This window comes from Tachypleus tridentatus, chromosome 13 (genome assembly GCF_004210375.1).
Source record: "Tachypleus tridentatus isolate NWPU-2018 chromosome 13, ASM421037v1, whole genome shotgun sequence".
Classification (NCBI taxonomy): Eukaryota; Metazoa; Arthropoda; class Merostomata; order Xiphosura; family Limulidae; genus Tachypleus; species Tachypleus tridentatus.
The window spans coordinates 101,311,495-101,332,119 of record NC_134837.1 but is presented as its reverse complement, the minus strand read 5'-3'; the positions used below and the strand labels follow the sequence as shown (position 1 = coordinate 101,332,119).

Below are 20,625 nucleotides of genomic sequence, written 5' to 3'. Positions count from 1 at the left end.
TAGTTATTTCTGTCGTATCTAAACAGACAAGATACGCTTTCACTATGTGTAGTTATTTCTGTCGTATCTAAACAGACAAGATACGCTTTCACTATGTGTAGTTATTTCTGTCGTATCTAAACAGACAAGATACGCTTTCACTATGTGTAGTTATTTCTGTCGTATCTAAACAGACAAGATACGCTTTCACTATGTGTAGAATTTCTGTCGTATCTAAACAGACAAGATACGCTTTCACTATGTGTAGTCGTATCTAAACAGACAAGATTTCTGTCGTATCTAAACAGACAAGATACGCTTTCACTATGTGTAGTTATTTCTGTCGTATCTAAACAGACAAGATACGCTTTCACTATGTGTAGTTATTTCTGTCGTATCTAAACAGACAAGATACGCTTTCACTATGTGTAGTTATTTCTGTCGTATCTAAACAGACAAGATACGCTTTCACTATGTGTAGAATTTCTGTCGTATCTAAACAGACAAGATACGCTTTCACTATGTGTAGAATTTCTGTCGTATCTAAACAGACAAGATACGCTTTCACTATGTGTAGTTATTTCTGTCGTATCTAAACAGACAAGATACGCTTTCACTATGTGTAGTTATTTCTGTCGTATCTAAACAGACAAGATACGCTTTCACTATGTGTAGAATTTCTGTCGTATCTAAACAGACAAGATACGCTTTCACTATGTGTAGTTATTTCTGTCGTATCTAAACAGACAAGATACGCTTTCACTATGTGTAGTTATTTCTGTCGTATCTAAACAGACAAGATACGCTTTCACTATGTGTAGTTATTTCTGTCGTATCTAAACAGACAAGATACGCTTTCACTATGTGTAGTTATTTCTGTCGTATCTAAACAGACAAGATACGCTTTCACTATGTGTAGAATTTCTGTCGTATCTAAACAGACAAGATACGCTTTCACTATGTGTAGTTATTTCTGTCGTATCTAAACAGACAAGATACGCTTTCACTATGTGTAGTTATTTCTGTCGTATCTAAACAGACAAGATACGCTTTCACTATGTGTAGAATTTCTGTCGTATCTAAACAGACAAGATACGCTTTCACTATGTGTAGAATTTCTGTCGTATCTAAACAGACAAGATACGCTTTCACTATGTGTAGAATTTCTGTCGTATCTAAACAGACAAGATACGCTTTCACTATGTGTAGTTATTTCTGTCGTATCTAAACAGACAAGATACGCTTTCACTATGTGTAGAATTTCTGTCGTATCTAAACAGACAAGATACGCTTTCACTATGTGTAGAATTTCTGTCGTATCTAAACAGACAAGATACGCTTTCACTATGTGTAGAATTTCTGTCGTATCTAAACAGACAAGATACGCTTTCACTATGTGTAGTTATTTCTGTCGTATCTAAACAGACAAGATACGCTTTCACTATGTGTAGTTATTTCTGTCGTATCTAAACAGACAAGATACGCTTTCACTATGTGTAGAATTTCTGTCGTATCTAAACAGACAAGATACGCTTTCACTATGTGTAGAATTTCTGTCGTATCTAAACAGACAAGATACGCTTTCACTATGTGTAGTTATTTCTGTCGTATCTAAACAGACAAGATACGCTTTCACTATGTGTAGTTATTTCTGTCGTATCTAAACAGACAAGATACGCTTTCACTATGTGTAGTTATTTCTGTCGTATCTAAACAGACAAGATACGCTTTCACTATGTGTAGTTATTTCTGTCGTATCTAAACAGACAAGATACGCTTTCACTATGTGTAGAATTTCTGTCGTATCTAAACAGACAAGATACGCTTTCACTATGTGTAGTTATTTCTGTCGTATCTAAACAGACAAGATACGCTTTCACTATGTGTAGAATTTCTGTCGTATCTAAACAGACAAGATACGCTTTCACTATGTGTAGTTTCTGTCGTATCTAAACAGACAAGATACTTTCACTATGTGTAGAATTTCTGTATCTAAACAGACAAGATACGCTTTCACTATGTGTAGAATTTCTGTCGTATCTAAACAGACAAGATACGCTTTCACTATGTGTAGTTATTTCTGTCGTATCTAAACAGACAAGATACGCTTTCACTATGTGTAGAATTTCTGTCGTATCTAAACAGACAAGATACGCTTTCACTATGTGTAGAATTTCTGTCGTATCTAAACAGACAAGATACGCTTTCACTATGTGTAGTTATTTCTGTCGTATCTAAACAGACAAGATACGCTTTCACTATGTGTAGTTATTTCTGTCGTATCTAAACAGACAAGATACGCTTTCACTATGTGTAGAATTTCTGTCGTATCTAAACAGACAAGATACGCTTTCACTATGTGTAGTTATTTCTGTCGTATCTAAACAGACAAGATACGCTTTCACTATGTGTAGAATTTCTGTCGTATCTAAACAGACAAGATACGCTTTCACTATGTGTAGAATTTCTGTCGTATCTAAACAGACAAGATACGCTTTCACTATGTGTAGAATTTCTGTCGTATCTAAACAGACAAGATACGCTTTCACTATGTGTAGTTATTTCTGTCGTATCTAAACAGACAAGATACGCTTTCACTATGTGTAGAATTTCTGTCGTATCTAAACAGACAAGATACGCTTTCACTATGTGTAGAATTTCTGTCGTATCTAAACAGACAAGATACGCTTTCACTATGTGTAGAATTTCTGTCGTATCTAAACAGACAAGATACGCTTTCACTATGTGTAGTTATTTCTGTCGTATCTAAACAGACAAGATACGCTTTCACTATGTGTAGTTATTTCTGTCGTATCTAAACAGACAAGATACGCTTTCACTATGTGTAGAATTTCTGTCGTATCTAAACAGACAAGATACGCTTTCACTATGTGTAGTTATTTCTGTCGTATCTAAACAGACAAGATACGCTTTCACTATGTGTAGAATTTCTGTCGTATCTAAACAGACAAGATACGCTTTCACTATGTGTAGTTATTTCTGTCGTATCTAAACAGACAAGATACGCTTTCACTATGTGTAGAATTTCTGTCGTATCTAAACAGACAAGATACGCTTTCACTATGTGTAGTTATTTCTGTCGTATCTAAACAGACAAGATACGCTTTCACTATGTGTAGAATTTCTGTCGTATCTAAACAGACAAGATACGCTTTCACTATGTGTAGTTATTTCTGTCGTATCTAAACAGACAAGATACGCTTTCACTATGTGTAGAATTTCTGTCGTATCTAAACAGACAAGATACGCTTTCACTATGTGTAGAATTTCTGTCGTATCTAAACAGACAAGATACGCTTTCACTATGTGTAGTTATTTCTGTCGTATCTAAACAGACAAGATACGCTTTCACTATGTGTAGAATTTCTGTCGTATCTAAACAGACAAGATACGCTTTCACTATGTGTAGTTATTTCTGTCGTATCTAAACAGACAAGATACGCTTTCACTATGTGTAGAATTTCTGTCGTATCTAAACAGACAAGATACGCTTTCACTATGTGTAGTTATTTCTGTCGTATCTAAACAGACAAGATACGCTTTCACTATGTGTAGAATTTCTGTCGTATCTAAACAGACAAGATACGCTTTCACTATGTGTAGTTATTTCTGTCGTATCTAAACAGACAAGATACGCTTTCACTATGTGTAGAATTTCTGTCGTATCTAAACAGACAAGATACGCTTTCACTATGTGTAGAATTTCTGTCGTATCTAAACAGACAAGATACGCTTTCACTATGTGTAGAATTTCTGTCGTATCTAAACAGACAAGATACGCTTTCACTATGTGTAGAATTTCTGTCGTATCTAAACAGACAAGATACGCTTTCACTATGTGTAGAATTTCTGTCGTATCTAAACAGACAAGATACGCTTTCACTATGTGTAGTTATTTCTGTCGTATCTAAACAGACAAGATACGCTTTCACTATGTGTAGAATTTCTGTCGTATCTAAACAGACAAGATACGCTTTCACTATGTGTAGAATTTCTGTCGTATCTAAACAGACAAGATACGCTTTCACTATGTGTAGTTATTTCTGTCGTATCTAAACAGACAAGATACGCTTTCACTATGTGTAGAATTTCTGTCGTATCTAAACAGACAAGATACGCTTTCACTATGTGTAGTTATTTCTGTCGTATCTAAACAGACAAGATACGCTTTCACTATGTGTAGAATTTCTGTCGTATCTAAACAGACAAGATACGCTTTCACTATGTGTAGAATTTCTGTCGTATCTAAACAGACAAGATACGCTTTCACTATGTGTAGAATTTCTGTCGTATCTAAACAGACAAGATACGCTTTCACTATGTGTAGTTATTTCTGTCGTATCTAAACAGACAAGATACGCTTTCACTATGTGTAGAATTTCTGTCGTATCTAAACAGACAAGATACGCTTTCACTATGTGTAGTTATTTCTGTCGTATCTAAACAGACAAGATACGCTTTCACTATGTGTAGAATTTCTGTCGTATCTAAACAGACAAGATACGCTTTCACTATGTGTAGAATTTCTGTCGTATCTAAACAGACAAGATACGCTTTCACTATGTGTAGAATTTCTGTCGTATCTAAACAGACAAGATACGCTTTCACTATGTGTAGAATTTCTGTCGTATCTAAACAGACAAGATACGCTTTCACTATGTGTAGTTATTTCTGTCGTATCTAAACAGACAAGATACGCTTTCACTATGTGTAGAATTTCTGTCGTATCTAAACAGACAAGATACGCTTTCACTATGTGTAGTTATTTCTGTCGTATCTAAACAGACAAGATACGCTTTCACTATGTGTAGAATTTCTGTCGTATCTAAACAGACAAGATACGCTTTCACTATGTGTAGTTATTTCTGTCGTATCTAAACAGACAAGATACGCTTTCACTATGTGTAGTTATTTCTGTCGTATCTAAACAGACAAGATACGCTTTCACTATGTGTAGTTATTTCTGTCGTATCTAAACAGACAAGATACGCTTTCACTATGTGTAGTTATTTCTGTCGTATCTAAACAGACAAGATACGCTTTCACTATGTGTAGAATTTCTGTCGTATCTAAACAGACAAGATACGCTTTCACTATGTGTAGAATTTCTGTCGTATCTAAACAGACAAGATACGCTTTCACTATGTGTAGAATCTAAACAGACAAGATACGCTTTCACTATGTCGTATCTAAACAGACAAGATACGCTTTCACTATGTGTAGAATTTCTGTCGTATCTAAACAGACAAGATACGCTTTCACTATGTGTAGTTATTTCTGTCGTATCTAAACAGACAAGATACGCTTTCACTATGTGTAGAATTTCTGTCGTATCTAAACAGACAAGATACGCTTTCACTATGTGTAGTTATTTCTGTCGTATCTAAACAGACAAGATACGCTTTCACTATGTGTAGAATTTCTGTCGTATCTAAACAGACAAGATACGCTTTCACTATGTGTAGTTATTTCTGTCGTATCTAAACAGACAAGATACGCTTTCACTATGTGTAGTTATTTCTGTCGTATCTAAACAGACAAGATACGCTTTCACTATGTGTAGTTATTTCTGTCGTATCTAAACAGACAAGATACGCTTTCACTATGTGTAGTTATTTCTGTCGTATCTAAACAGACAAGATACGCTTTCACTATGTGTAGTTATTTCTGTCGTATCTAAACAGACAAGATACGCTTTCACTATGTGTAGTTATTTCTGTCGTATCTAAACAGACAAGATACGCTTTCACTATGTGTAGAATTTCTGTCGTATCTAAACAGACAAGATACGCTTTCACTATGTGTAGAATTTCTGTCGTATCTAAACAGACAAGATACGCTTTCACTATGTGTAGAATTTCTGTCGTATCTAAACAGACAAGATACGCTTTCACTATGTGTAGTTATTTCAGTGAACATGGTTTTTGTTTTTTTAGGAAACTGGAGAATAAACATATAGCTAAGTTTTGAAACCTATAAAACATACATCAATTTACAATCACAGGGCACAGGCCGCCGAGAAACGCATATCGCAAGAATATTTTAAAAGAAATTCTCGTATACCAAAGTTATAAAGAACTATTCAATGTCCTCGTAACCATTTTGTCATTAGGTTCGATGTTTATTAATAATAGGTCTAATTTAAAGAATACCAATTTGTGTATCTAAAAGTTCAAGATATGTTGTTAAACAATTTCCGCTGCGAATATGTTATACCTTGAGAGTCAATCCAATTATTCGTTCTTGAGTAACCGTATAGGCAGCGGATGTTGTTGCCAGTTGCATTAAATGTGGACATTTAAATGACACATTATTATGCCTGAAATCTGAGGACTTTGACCTGGACATTTAAATCCCATGTGCCACAAAGTGTCAAATACTGGTCTTTCCTGTTACGCCAAATGATTTACCACTTATAAATTCCGCGAAAAAAAATTGCTAATAAAATAACAGATCACACGGAAACACAAATTAAAAATCCTAGCTACAAGAACATGACGAAAGAAGAAAACATAACTACAATACCACGGGAATAAAAGTGTAGGAAGATAGTACTGATATGATTTTATCGGTTCACACAGGTGTAATGAATCAATAAGATTATAAAAGCAAAGTCTGCTGACGTTATCCATGAAATTTAGGATCCAACTAGAAAGTTTACAGTTCAGGTCAAACAATGGCTCAAAATGCTACATGACCTCAAGAAACTGGTTTAAAATGTATGATAAATCAAAGCACATGGACTACCTAAAATCCAATAGGCGGGAGTTCTAGTTTTGTAGATTTACAAACCTACTGCTTAGCTTGGTATCTTTCACACACATTGTCGACCTTGTCAGGTAATGAATAGTATTCATGGGGAAAAGGATGACTGCAGATTTTAAAGACCAAATCGCTAGTTTCAGTGTAATATACTTATTTACGAAAATCCTGAAAAATGAAGCCTTGGAAAATGTAAGTTTGAACTTTCTATTTCTACATTTATGAAAACTACTAACAAACGAAAGTGTGTTAACGAAATATTTACTTTCACTCATTATATCTAAACTTGGCTTAGAAGATACCGCTCTCAAATTAGCAATCTTGTAACCAAATATTTGATCATTTTGAGTGAGCTTTGTAATCCAAATGGCCTTTCCAGTTGAAATCTAATTCATTTCATGCATCATGAGACATGCAGAGAATTAATTAAGGTTACTTACACGAAAACACTTATAAAAGTAGTCTGAGGTTACTTCTTATATTCAGAATACTAATACTTTTACCTCTTTATGGTCACATATACAAGTTTCTCGACTTTTGACCTCCGTTTCTTAACCCCTCTTCAACTTGGATTATTTCGATATTTTGAACTGTCATCGTGGTCAGAGAGAACTAAACTATGAAGGTGTTTTCATATTGAATACTAGTTCGAATACTGTGGATGTGGAATTACGGTAAATAATGAAGAAATTCCTTTTATTTTTTTAATTGTATATTCCATTTTATTCAGAAATAATCCTATTAAAAAGTCAAAATATCCAAACATAATCATAACTTATATGAAATTATCTTGCACCTAGAGTTGTTCAACATGCTGAAAAACTTTTCTTCGTAAGACAACGGCGTCCTCCCTGGACAATATTTTGTTTCTGTTGACTTCATCAGTCTGAAATTGTCAAAAAAATTAACTTTTTTAAATATATTTGAATGAGAAACTATTTGAATACTACTATGGATACTAACGTTTGGTCGCAGCGTTTGATAGTTTCTCCTTTTTTCTTTCTTTCCTATATAGTAAGATGTTCGAGAAATATTTTAGATACAAAAGATCTATGATGACGGACGTAGTCACGTAGTGCAAACAAAATGAGAAAACAAAAAGAAGTTGTAAAGGAATATGTTAGGCTTGGGGATTATGGCAATTAGATACGAACCACGAATCCTCTGATTCACAGTCCCATCACGATAATTATCAGGCACGTTATCATTTTCAACAAATTACTTTTTTTTACTCCTTACGATGATGTTTAACAAAATAAACTAAGGAAAAAAAACACTATTGTAGCTGTGAAATATAAAAACTTGCCAACGTTGAAAACTCTGAATATGCTACTGATAATTAAGGATCTTTAGAAATTTACTATAAATAAGCATATATCACGAAAGCAGTTATAAATAAAAACTACTTTGTACGAGTGTAATGAAATTTTGTTTACACCATGCTGCAAAGACTTCACCCACTAAAATGAGATAGCAGTATCATCATTGTTATGTTCCACACCAAAAAGGAACCAGAACACCTAGTGATTTGGCGTAGTTGACAATATTTGAGAGATTTATTATAAATATCTGAAAAACTGGGAATAAAAGCAGCCTCACATGGGCTAACTTCTAATCAATATTCACATTATGAAGTCACTCATTCTCTCAGTTTTCCGAAAGAGGACGTTATACACCCTAAGCAGTTTAACGAGATATTCATAGTCATTTGGAAGATACGTTTTTTAAAATATTGCTCAAAAATGGCAAAACAGGTGTGTCTACTTAGTTTAAATTATTGCATTCTATTCTCAACCTCAACGACATCCTATATGTATACGATTCAAGGGCTAACTAGCCAACAGCGGGACACGAAAGATTGAGGCGTAATCATTCCAACTTTAGAACTGCTAAACAGAGGAAAGGCAACCAATCAACAGCCACGGCTGACATAATCGAACAGAAAGATTACATGTCATGGTTATAGCATTCCCACAGCTAAAAATATTCAGCGGCATATTGCGGCTCAAACCCTGAATTTTCTGCTCCGCAGCTCGACAAATAGTCCATACGATCCCTAAAGTAAACTAGTAGTAATCTGTTGACCTTCAGAAACAGTTTCTCCAATTTATTTTGTTAACAGCTCTTACGTTCAAGTTTATCTTCGTGTTTTTCTCTTCATTTTTTTAAATGTTAATGTGTTTTATTTCGGCTTTTAAGGATTATGGTTATAATATAATTAATTATTCATAGGTTGGGATTTGCTGTTTCTAACGCAGTTCTAAAGGTTCCTCAAGATCCCATGAAATCCATACCACAGTTCTTACAAACACGTATCTAACCTACAACTGGATCTTTTATTCTCTTTGTTTTTAATCATGTTCCTTCATAGATTAATTTGTTCATTACAATTTATTTCGATTAAACGTAAACAAAAAACAAAGCAAACAAACCCATAACGACTTACTTTCAGCAGGTTTTCATCCTGACTTATCAATGTCCTGTCTTCTACCACTGCTGCTTCTGCATCAAAAAATCTAACATTAGAGTATGGTTCTAGGTCCTTCTGCACCTGCATTGTTTTTATCAGATTTCATAAGTTCACTTGTTACAAAACATAGGTTGCTCAACCAATATTTAAATCACGTCTTTACACACGGTGCTATGCTTTTGTTGCGATAACTTAAATAGTGCTTAAAAATTCCTTCTTTATTCTTTGTTATCTTCAGGCAAAGATGGGAAGATCTATTGCCAACATACTTCAGCTCTTCTATGGATCGTAAGGATGCAAGTCGTGCGGTAATTGAACTAATTTGTTATACAAGTTCTTTGTTCTTTAAGCCACTTAACAGAGAATTAATGCCTTCCTCGTCTCGCCGTGTCCGAGTCGCTTCACAAGGCACTGTCAGCCAACCTACTAATATAGCAAGCTTATCGGGCCCGCTGATGAGAACGCCTAGGGTCTAGTCACAGATGTGACTATATTTTCATGTACGTACATATTAGGCAATCATCATCATCAGTTCAAAGGCTAAAGACAAAAAATATGGAGCGGTATATATACCCGACAGTATATTACAATGTATTTCTATAACAAATTCCAAGTTCAGCCTAGAGAATAGTCGATTTTGTTATACATTCACATTTATTGAATATTAAACAAAATTCTTAATTACCAATCAATAAACCTAAGTAGATCTATATTTCTAGTATAAATCGCATTATTAACAATATAAAGTTGGTCTACATGCCACATTAGTCAAAATACAAGTGCTTTGTTTTGTTGTTGTTTTTTTAATTGCATTACGTATAAACTCAAGATACATTAGTCAAAATTTGTTTCTTAAGGAACAGTAAATCTAAGTTGATATAAACAGTACACAAGCGAAGATGGGAGAGAATTTTGTCAGTTTCCTAGAAAAGACCATGCCTGTCTACACATCACATTACTCAGAATGCAATTGAGTTTCAAATTCCGAAAAAACTCAAGCCGGTTAACACAACACATTAACCTAAACGTGTGTTTCACCTTACTCAAAATCACTCGAACATCAGTTTTACGGCACAAAAAGTCGATATTATGAAATAACCTGGGCTGGCTTTTTCTCAAGTCTGGTTTCCTTTAAGAGGGTTCCCACATTATGCGTGTCAGCTCCACTACACTGTCTGTTACTCGTTCGTTGTATAAAAGATCTAAACAGATTCTTATTCTTTTAATTTCACGCTTACTAAACATTGTTGTTGTTGTTGTTATTTGAGAAAATGTTCGATAAACACGTTTCAAAGATTTGATTCAGATTATAGTTACACACAAAAAACAACCATCACACTTTCAAATTCCTAAGTTGCATTCTTCTATGCCTAAATGTTCCCTCACCCTTAATTTTTAATGAGGGTATAAAGTTAAAACCCAATTATAAAGATGAAGTCTGTTTTAAAATTCACCTAAACTAAATGTGAAATGACGGGCCTTAAGGAATTTAGGACAATACATTAAGTTTATTATTAACTTTTATGCAATGAAAAACATTAACCAAAATTCAAAGACGATAAAATACGAAATTACATTATGAACACAGGTTTTTTGTTTGTTTGTTTTTATCTTTCAATTGCTGTGCAAGAAAAACACTTAATGCTGTTATAATGAGTTCGCTTTCGCCACTGCAATTCGTAGGCAGATAGGGAGGTGGAGCTATTACAAAATTACCAATAGTGTTGTAGGCTACAGTTTTTTTCAATTTATATTAGTGTTGTTTTGACTAGACGGAGTTTAAATGATACTTGATAAGCGTGAAGAAGGTAATGACTATACTTTTCTTGAAAAATGTAGGAAACGATTCGAAGATATAAAAAGTGGTTTAGACCAGAGGCGTCTCATCACAAAGTTCATTAGTCGGTTTTTATGTCACTTCTGTTTCGTGAATATCGAATTTGTGCTTCAACAAATTACACGAAGTACAAGTGTCGCGGGTGTGAGAGAAGATAGCAAGTAAATGACCGTTTAGCATCACATGTGGACACTTGATTATTACTTGTGTGACCTGAACTGCATATGACAGAGCATTCAGCATATGTAATAAATATTTGTAGTGATTTCATACAAACCTGTCTTCGTCGTCACTCTGTAGTAAACAGCCGATTATAAATTTGTATCTATTCTAGATATTTAATAAAGCTTGGTTTGCCTTGAATTTATTGCAAAGCTACAGGAGAACTATCCACGCTAGTCGTCCCTAATTTAGAAGTGATTAACTGATGGGAAGACAGCTAGCTAATCGACATAGTCAATTGTTGGACTACTGGTCTATTAACGAACAGTAGAACTGACCGTCATATTATAATACCACCAAGACCGAAAGGGCGAGTATGTTCGGTGACACGGATTCGAACCCACTAACTGCAGAATAGACGTCGAGCGCCCTAATCAGCAGGCCTCTTTAGTAAAATAAGATAATGTCTAGATATTTCACTCACAAGAAGATCCATCAGAAAACTGAAGACTGTTGCATATGAGCCACAAATGTCGCAAAGTGCCATTAACAAAATATGGAATTGCTTTAAGTCACGAAGAGTAGCTTGAAAACATAGAGAAGGTATATAATCAGCAGACTATCATTATCTGTCGATTCTGGCTCAAGTATCATAGTAGGGTATCTGCTTCAAGACTCGATTAGATGTTAAAAGCCGCAACTGAGAGCCGTGTTAACGTAAAACCAACTAAGAATAAAATCCAAAAGATCAACTCATATAGCAACTTGGTGACATGGTAGTACAAAAGAAATTAAAAACAGCTTCAACAAGGCCAGTCCGTATACTAGACAAGAAACAAAATAAATATCCTGTAATGGTGCCAAGAATATGTCCATCTATCAAACCAGATGTGGAGTAATAGCAAATCTATAAGTGAATTACATTTCACCCTGCATTAAGACAAATGGTGTATATTTATTTGAAATAATCTGAAACTAGATCCAAACCCAATTTTTTCTCAAAAACACCAGGCATGTGGCAGCAGTGAGAGTAAAGTATGAGAAGGAATGCACATCAGCGGCCACAACAATCTACCTTCATATCCCATGGAGTGATGCCATTAAAGCCACACAGGGCTTACAGGGACAACATTCGATGACCACATCACATTCTGTGTTATCATACCAAGGTTCAATTCGCCACGACATCAACCTTATGAACAATAATGCCCATCTATATCAAAATGATCGACATGCCAGACTCCTTGACTAGAAGTGGACTGATTATGTTCTATAAGATAACCGGATTCCAATCCTAACCAGAGTTTATGATATTAATGAAATGCACTAAGGAGACGCGATGCATCTCAACAAATACTCTACACAATAAATATTTCGCAGATAAAGCTTTATCATAAAAGAGATCGACGATTACTTGAAATTTTAAGCATGAAAGCTCAGTGTCAAGCTGCCCTTGGTGTTTGAGTCTATAGTGAAGTCAAATTCATCAACTTCAAAAATGCAATGCTACCTCTATTAAATATTAGCCATTCAATATGAATTTGCAAATGAATCATTTGCATTTCTGATCACCTGATGGGTCAACACAAACCGGGTTGTATAAAAACGAACTTGTTTGGTTTGTTCTGAATTTAGTGCAAAGCTACATGAGAGATACCTGCGTTGGCTGTCCCTAATCTTGCAGTGATAAACTAGTTTGTTTTGGAATTTAGCGCAAAGCTACATGAAGGCTATCTGCGTTAGCCGTCCCTAAGTTAGCAGTATAAGATTAGAAGAAAAGCAGCCAGTCACCGCCAACTACCGCCAACTCTTGGGCTACTCTTTTTGCCAACGAATGGTGGGATTGACCGTAACTTTATAACGCCTTCAAAGCTGAAAGGGCAAGTATGTTTGGTATGCCGAGAATTCGAACTCGCGACCCTGTCTGAAAAGGAGAGCATGTTTGGTGTAACAGGGACTCGAAAATATTTCTAAAATATTAAAAATTTCAATTATTGTTTGATTGTTCTGTACATTATGTCATAATAACTTTATAATGGCCCTCATTCATATTTCGTGTGTTGTAAATCTATAATAATAAAAGGCATGTCTGTTAGGCTGAGTGTGTCTGACCTAGAAACCCAAAGTTTTGCACACAAGTGGGGCCTGGGTATGATTACTTATCCACGTGCATGCGCAAGAGCGCGTCGTTTTTGTGAAGCAAGTTAGCGAAAAACCACATAGTTTGTTTGTTTGTAGATTAAGCTCAAAGCTACATAATGGACTATCTGTGCGTTGTCTTAACGTTATAAGTCCAAAAACATACAGCCATACCATTAGGAACAAAACCACATAGAAAAGAACTGTGACAGCCATAGCTCCAAGAAGGAAGAACCTGTAAATAAACCTGAAAATCTGCACTCATATTAAGTTGTCCCTGAGAGTTTGCACCTGGTTAATTTTACTTATCTTAGCCACGTGTCCGCGCGCTCATCGTTTTAATGAGGCAAGCTAGAAAAAAACAGATAGGAAAGAAGTGGTTCTTTATATTATGAATATAAATCACAGACAGATACAGACATGTGTGGGTGCGCGCAAGCATGTTTGTATATATGCGACTATCAGAGCTAAAAAAAAACAACCTAGAAACCTTAAATTAGAAGGTGTAGATCCGAGTTATCCAGGTAAGTGCGCACTTTTACATTATTTTAATGAGGTAAGGTAGCAAAAAAAAAAAAAACACATACAAAAGAAGTGACAAGGTATAATAACTAATATATAGAAAAGCCAGTCATGTTGTTTAGCAACAAAAATATAAGTTATACTTTATGCTAAAATGGACTCAGTATACACACACTTAGAGTCGTATAGAATATATCAACCTAATAACCCAAGCGAGGCTGGGTGCCTTCGCTAGTCTGTAGTAATAAAAGGGAGTATGTGTGTGTGTGATCCTGTTGCTCCAATAGGAAATAATCTGGAGACTTGACATTTTGCACCCATATTAAGTGCGCGCGCATCTTTTTATGATGATAGCTATAGAAAAAAAACACAGAGAAAATAAGTGTTACTGTCATAACTCACATGAATAAACCGAGAAATTCTGCACTTATACCAAGTGGACCTTAAGGTTTTGCACCTGGGTATTATTACTTATCTTGTCAAAGTGCGTGTGCATCTTAGTAATGTGGAAAGCTAGCGAAAAAAACACGTAATAAAGTTGGTTCCTTATATAACATCTAAAACATAGAAAAATCAGTGAATTTTGATAACAAAGCGTTTTAACTACAGCTTTTGTAATGTTGATAAGCAACAAAAGTATAACCTAATACCGTTGTTTGTCTATGTCTGAAAGAATAAGCTACAAAACTGACAAAATATTTATTGATTTCTTAATTTAAGGTCAAGGTTTTGACATTATAAGGCCCCCATGGCTGAAAAAGCAAGCATATTTGGTACGACGGTGATTCAGATTACGAGTCGAACGCCTTAACCCTCCTGGCCATGCCGGGCCTGACTATTCTTCTGTACTAAAATGGTTTCAGAACATACCTACTGATATTGTCACCTCGAATATATTAGCCTAACAATCCGAACGAAGCCGGGTAGTTTCGCTAGTTTACAATATTGGCCGTAACCGATAAAATGTGTATGTGTGAGAGAGAGAGCCATCAAACAGGATGTTAGTTTGTTTCTGCAGAAAAACGTTATGTAGAGCAATGGAAATAACCATGGAAGCAAACAAGTGATGCACATAGATAATTCAACAATAACTACTAATGGCAACTATATTATGAGCTTATGAACGGCATAACATAATAATATAAAAAGTGCAACAGAAACGCAAATATGCTGCACAATACAGCAGTGTCTTTTATGCGAGTACTTTGTTTTCCAGGGAACATCTTGTCTTCATGCTTCCATACATCGTGTCAACTGTAGGAATAATACAGGATACTTGGAATGATATTAAACAATTTTATCAAGGTAATATTGCGTAATGTTCAAGTATTCTTTATAATTCCTCACAATCCATACAAGTTGTTGTGTCGCATTTTGACCTCGTCAGCTTTTACATAAGCCAACACAACATAAAAAAATGTCCAAATCGAGTTTTATACGACCGATATGTGGTTTAAAAATGTTCTGCAAATCTGTCGACTGTCTAAATATCGTTTCATATCACTTTCTGTACGTTTAATATTACTGACTTCCTGGAACGTGAATATCTAGCAGACGAGTCGTTGTTCCAAGGTGAATTACAGTCTGCTGTATCTACCAACAGTCACGATGCCATCAGTTGGCTTGAATTCATCCATAAAGAAGATACGTCTCCAGCTTTTCTTATGTTACTCTTTATAATCGAAAGCCAATTTTAACCGTGTACTTTTCAGAAGGAATAATTGAGCAGGCTAGACGTCTGATCACGTTTCTTATAAATGCGTTCTTAGTGTACTTGAGGTGAAATTTCTACGTATACATACCATAAGGTCGTTGGCAAGCTCTCCGTTTTCAATTTCGCGCAAAGCAACACAAGGATTATCTGCGCTAGCCGTCCCTAATTTAGCAGTGTAAGACTGCATGGAAGGCAGCTAGCTATCACCACCCACCGCCAGTTCTACTCTTTTACCAACGAATCGTGATTTATAACGCCCCTACGCCTGAAAGAGCGAGCCAGCATGTTTGGAGTGACGGGGGATTCGAACCCCTGACCCTCTGATTGCGAGTCGGGCGCCCTATTCACATGGCCATGCCGAGCTCGGCAAGTACTGTACTCAATCGTCGACTATTTCATTAAAAAAAAAAAAAACACCCTAAAATATTTAGAATAACTTTTGAAGAGTTTCAGATTTTGTGTGTGAATGTGCGTGAACTATTTATAAGTATTACCAATCTCCTGTACTCTCTTACAGAATGGCGCAGAGTACCTACTGAAACAAGAATTCTTAACGCAATTTTTTTACTTGGAGTATCCTTGAACAGTCAGCCTTTTATTTCCATACACTCTTACTCCAGTTCTGAAAGCCAAGAGTAAAAATTTCATTACTGTCCGTACTAGGGTTTATATGGAAATGGTGCTTTCTGATTGGAGGATGCCAATTAATAACAGCGTAACCTATCAGCATGTGACAGTATTCTGGTGTAGTTAATTGTTCGAAATAAAGGGGTGACAATCACGCAGTACTTGCATGTTATACCTATTACTTTCCATTTACATAATTATTTCAAACTCTGTAAATTTAATTACGAATTTATTCTGTGTTAGTCGAAAAAAATAATTGATTACATTCTTTCGCAGACTTGTTATCGGTAAACCTGCAGGTAATTAAACGAGTTACGAGTTATTTCAAGCTTCAAGTTGTGCCGGAACCTTCAAAAAGAAATAAATATTTTAGTAAAATACGTAAACATTAAAATTACGTAAAGTTTAATTAAATCCTGATAAAAGACGTTTAGAAATATTAAACATTATAAGAAAAATTGCTAGTAAGACATTTTCACAATTATTTATCAAAACCACTCCAGTCATTTCAGATAGAAGAATGACAAAACTTCATCGATATGGTAGTCCTCCTTTGTTCCTCGTAAACAATAAGACTATTATTCAACATTTTAAAACGTCGCCATCTGCCATCTCTCCAGGCTAAATTTTTCCTGGCTGTCCGAATTAAAAATGGTGGTTGTACGTTGCTACAATTTACGTTAGGAGATTGATTTGGTTTGTTTTAAATTTCGCGAAAAGTTTCACGACAGCTAGCCGTCCCCAATTTAGCAGTGTAAGACTAGAGGGAAGGCAGCTAGTCATCAACACCCACCGCCATCTCTTGGGCTACTCTTTTACCAACGAACAGTAGAATTGACAGTCACTTTATAACGCTCCCACGGCTGAAAGAGCTAGCATATTTAGTATGACGGGAATTCGAACCCGCGACCCTCGGATTACCAGTCGAGTGCCCCAACTACCTGGCCATATCGGACCGCGTTTAAAAGTTATCTTAATACGAACACTTGTCAAAAAATAAAATACACATAAAATATAAATTAACAAATTTGTTACATAAAAAAATTACTCCGAAATATTTTGCGTTTAAGAACCACATAACATAGTCAATAGTTATCAAAATGAATTATTAAGAACACATTTACTACTACTACATACATGTCCATGTTCTTTAGTTTATGTTCTTCTACGCTTCGTCTTAAACTTTGTTACGTGATTTTCTTGCATATGATAACTAACATATGATAACATATAATCAACTTATATGTTATACGAAAACAATGGCGTGTTGTTGGACCATCTGAAATTTCGAAAATCTCTCCAAATGAGTATAAATTGTAGCTATTGCAAGACACGAAGAAACAGAACATTTTTGATCGGCTTCAATCAGTATACTATAAGGCTTGGAAGCTATAATTGTGACAAACACTTATTTATCAGAAATATCCCGGTGGTACAGCGGTAAATCAACGGATTTACCATGCTAGAATCAGGGATTCGATTCTCCTCACTGGACTCTGAAGGCAGCCCCATGTGGCTTTGCTATAAGAAAACATACACACACATTAATCGGAAACTAGAATATTTGAACAGAAGCGTTTATAGAGTTCGAACATTGTGAACAGATCACCTTCTGAAAATTAACTTCGGACGCTAGTATTTCTACGAGGACATTAAATATCTATCTTTTTCTGTGAAAAATAAGCTTGTGAACCCCGCTTGTTAGCATTCCCGTCAGGTGACGTGTATCTCTATATCAACATAAAATTAATTCGCTTGTCGCGGACCTGTACCATTAATAAAATATTCAGTTCCAGACCAGATAGAAGACTCAATATTGTTTGAGAGTCTGTAAAATTGTTTATATAAAATAATTATTTGTAATAAACGCTACTATAAATTGTATATTTTTGTATATTAAAATATATTTATGTTAAGAAAGAAAATTGTTTGTATTAAAAATGTTTGTATCAATATTGTTGACAAATATAAACTTAATACATATTGACATTTAATTCTCTTCTACATTAAAACTGACAGCTATTTGAAACCGTAATACGTAACGTACGTAATATAATAAATTGGAGACTTGTTCGAGATAAATTATAGTACGTAACACCATACTTGACATCAAATAAATGTTCCAATTATAACATTTATTCTTTGATAGTTTCTAAGACATCAAATCAGACATTTAAACTATTACACTATTATGCTAGTTACTTTCTCAGGAATATACTTTTCAAATTCAAAAGGCCAGTATTTAAAATCGCTTATTGTGTGAAGAATTAGAAAAAAAACATGGAATGAAACTAATGTGTTACGCATATTACTTATCAACTAGCCTCAGTAGTCAATTTAAAAATAATAAAAACTGACAGATTTATTACGCATAATTTTAGCTAAACTGTTATTCACATAGTTTAACTAGTAGACTGTGTTGACCTTTCAGCTAAGTTTGACCCGGACGTGCATAAACGTTCAAACGAACCCTTTTCATACGGGCAATTTCTATTGCACTAAATAGTGATGCGTCCTTCCATGTTTTCAATTTTTAAAACTATAGTAATAATAATAATTTATTATTAAACACGCCTTCAGTAAATATATATGTTTATTTCGTTTCTTTTTACTGCACTGACACGTTACACTCACTGCTATATTATTTACTCTGGTATAATTATGAGAAGTTTCACACTGTAATTTCTTTAAACGTTGAACACGTTACTATGTTGATATTATTATTATAATACAGGTAATTTGTCGACACCGTTTGAGGGCGTAAGATGCATTCTCCCATAGCATATTTCATGGCCGTAAGAAATTTGATTTACTAAACAACGAAAGAGACTTAAAAGTAATCTTCACTCTACTTTTCATCTTTAGTTAACTGTATAAAATAAGCATACTTCCTCCATTTATTACTGTCATCCTCAGATATAATTTTATATTATTATAGCCAAAAACAATGAATGTCATAAACACTTATAGGCCTATGTTACTTTTGGCTACTCTTCTGGGTTGGACAAATTTCCTAGGGACCGAAAAAGTAAATACGACAAAATATATACTGATATATTATTTATTTTATTCACACTAAAACTTACTAGACGGTAAGTCCTTTCAAAATATTATAGAATTGATCGATACTGATTGTAAAACTGTTACTGTAAATCCTCTTGAGGAAGAAATTTCCTTGACTTTACAAATGTAATAATATATATTTACACACTAACTTTCCTTGAGTGTTTTTTTTTTACTATTAGGTTAAGAGAAAGATATAATACAAACACTGAAACCTGTTTTATCTTTATTTGCGTTTGCAGATAAACAGCTTACCTTTATTGAAGTCAAGGTATGATTTAAATTTTAAAAACCTCACTTCGATCAAAATCGACGATAGGGGTGACTTTTCAAAAAATCTCACGGTGGATAGAACACAGCTCAACTGTGGGAACACGTCAATACAGCATCAGTTAAAAGTTAGTTGGTTTTACGAGAAAATAGAGGCCGATAATTTTCGACAGTTACTTTGTCGAATGTGCGCCTCGAGCTAAACGTGCTTCAAGTGTGTTTAGTTTTGATTCAGTTTTTATGACTGCTTAACGATTATAACATCTTTCTTCCTCTCATAATCGTTAGGGTAAGTCCAGTCACTGTTAGAGTGTACAGTTCTTCAAATCTTTTAATTACTATTCTTGAAAAGTCCAGATGAAATCTTAAAACCGCTTCAAAGCCAACTTGTTTATTTATAGCTTTTAAAAGTTTTGGCCAATCAACTTTGACGTCTTCAATACGTATACAACTTAACAGCCTGCACAAGTTACAGGTTTATCTCCATGTTTAATTAACCCTAAAAACACTGCTGAATGCTTCTATACAAGTTGAGAGTAGTGCTGTATAAAACGAACAAATATAACAATGTATTGTGATCAAATCAACCAAAGCCAAAAGCAGAATTCTTCGACGACCGTTGTCAACCGTCACAAATCTCAGTCTAACACATTCCCAAGAAATCACCCTCTAAACACGATTAATCGCATTTTACTTCGCGCAAGCGCGGGATTTAGACTTTATGGCTGCCTCTCTGACACAAACACATGCACTTTTCATCATCAGTCCAACAACCGGCCAAATAGCAGACGACATACGTTCGCGGTTTGATCAGCCCATTATTCGATAGGGGTAGACACAAGTGAAAATGAATTAAGATCAAAATAATTTTGTGTGATTAAAACTGTCACAGCGAAAGTACATATTTTAACTGTGTTGTTTGAATTACCCTGTCTGGCTTATATGAGAAAATGGTCGCGTATGATAATCTACTGAATTTAACTTCTGATCATTTTTGAAGGACAAAAATATTTCACATTGTAACTAGTGTTCCATTTTTTCAGTAGAGGAAGTGTAAAA

The 20,625-nt window shown here is 34.9% G+C and overlaps 1 protein-coding gene across 1 annotated transcript in view; it reads right to left on the bottom strand.

The window, feature by feature from the left end:
- LOC143236800 (plexin-B-like) overlaps nt 1–20,374 on the bottom strand; it is a 240,581-nt gene extending 220,207 nt beyond the window's left edge. Inside the window, exon 1 of the mRNA XM_076475369.1 lies at nt 19,552–20,374. The gene's annotated coding sequence lies outside the window, so the exon portion shown is untranslated. The remainder of the gene's footprint in view (nt 1–19,551) is intronic.
- Between the last annotated feature and the right edge of the window lie 251 nt (nt 20,375–20,625).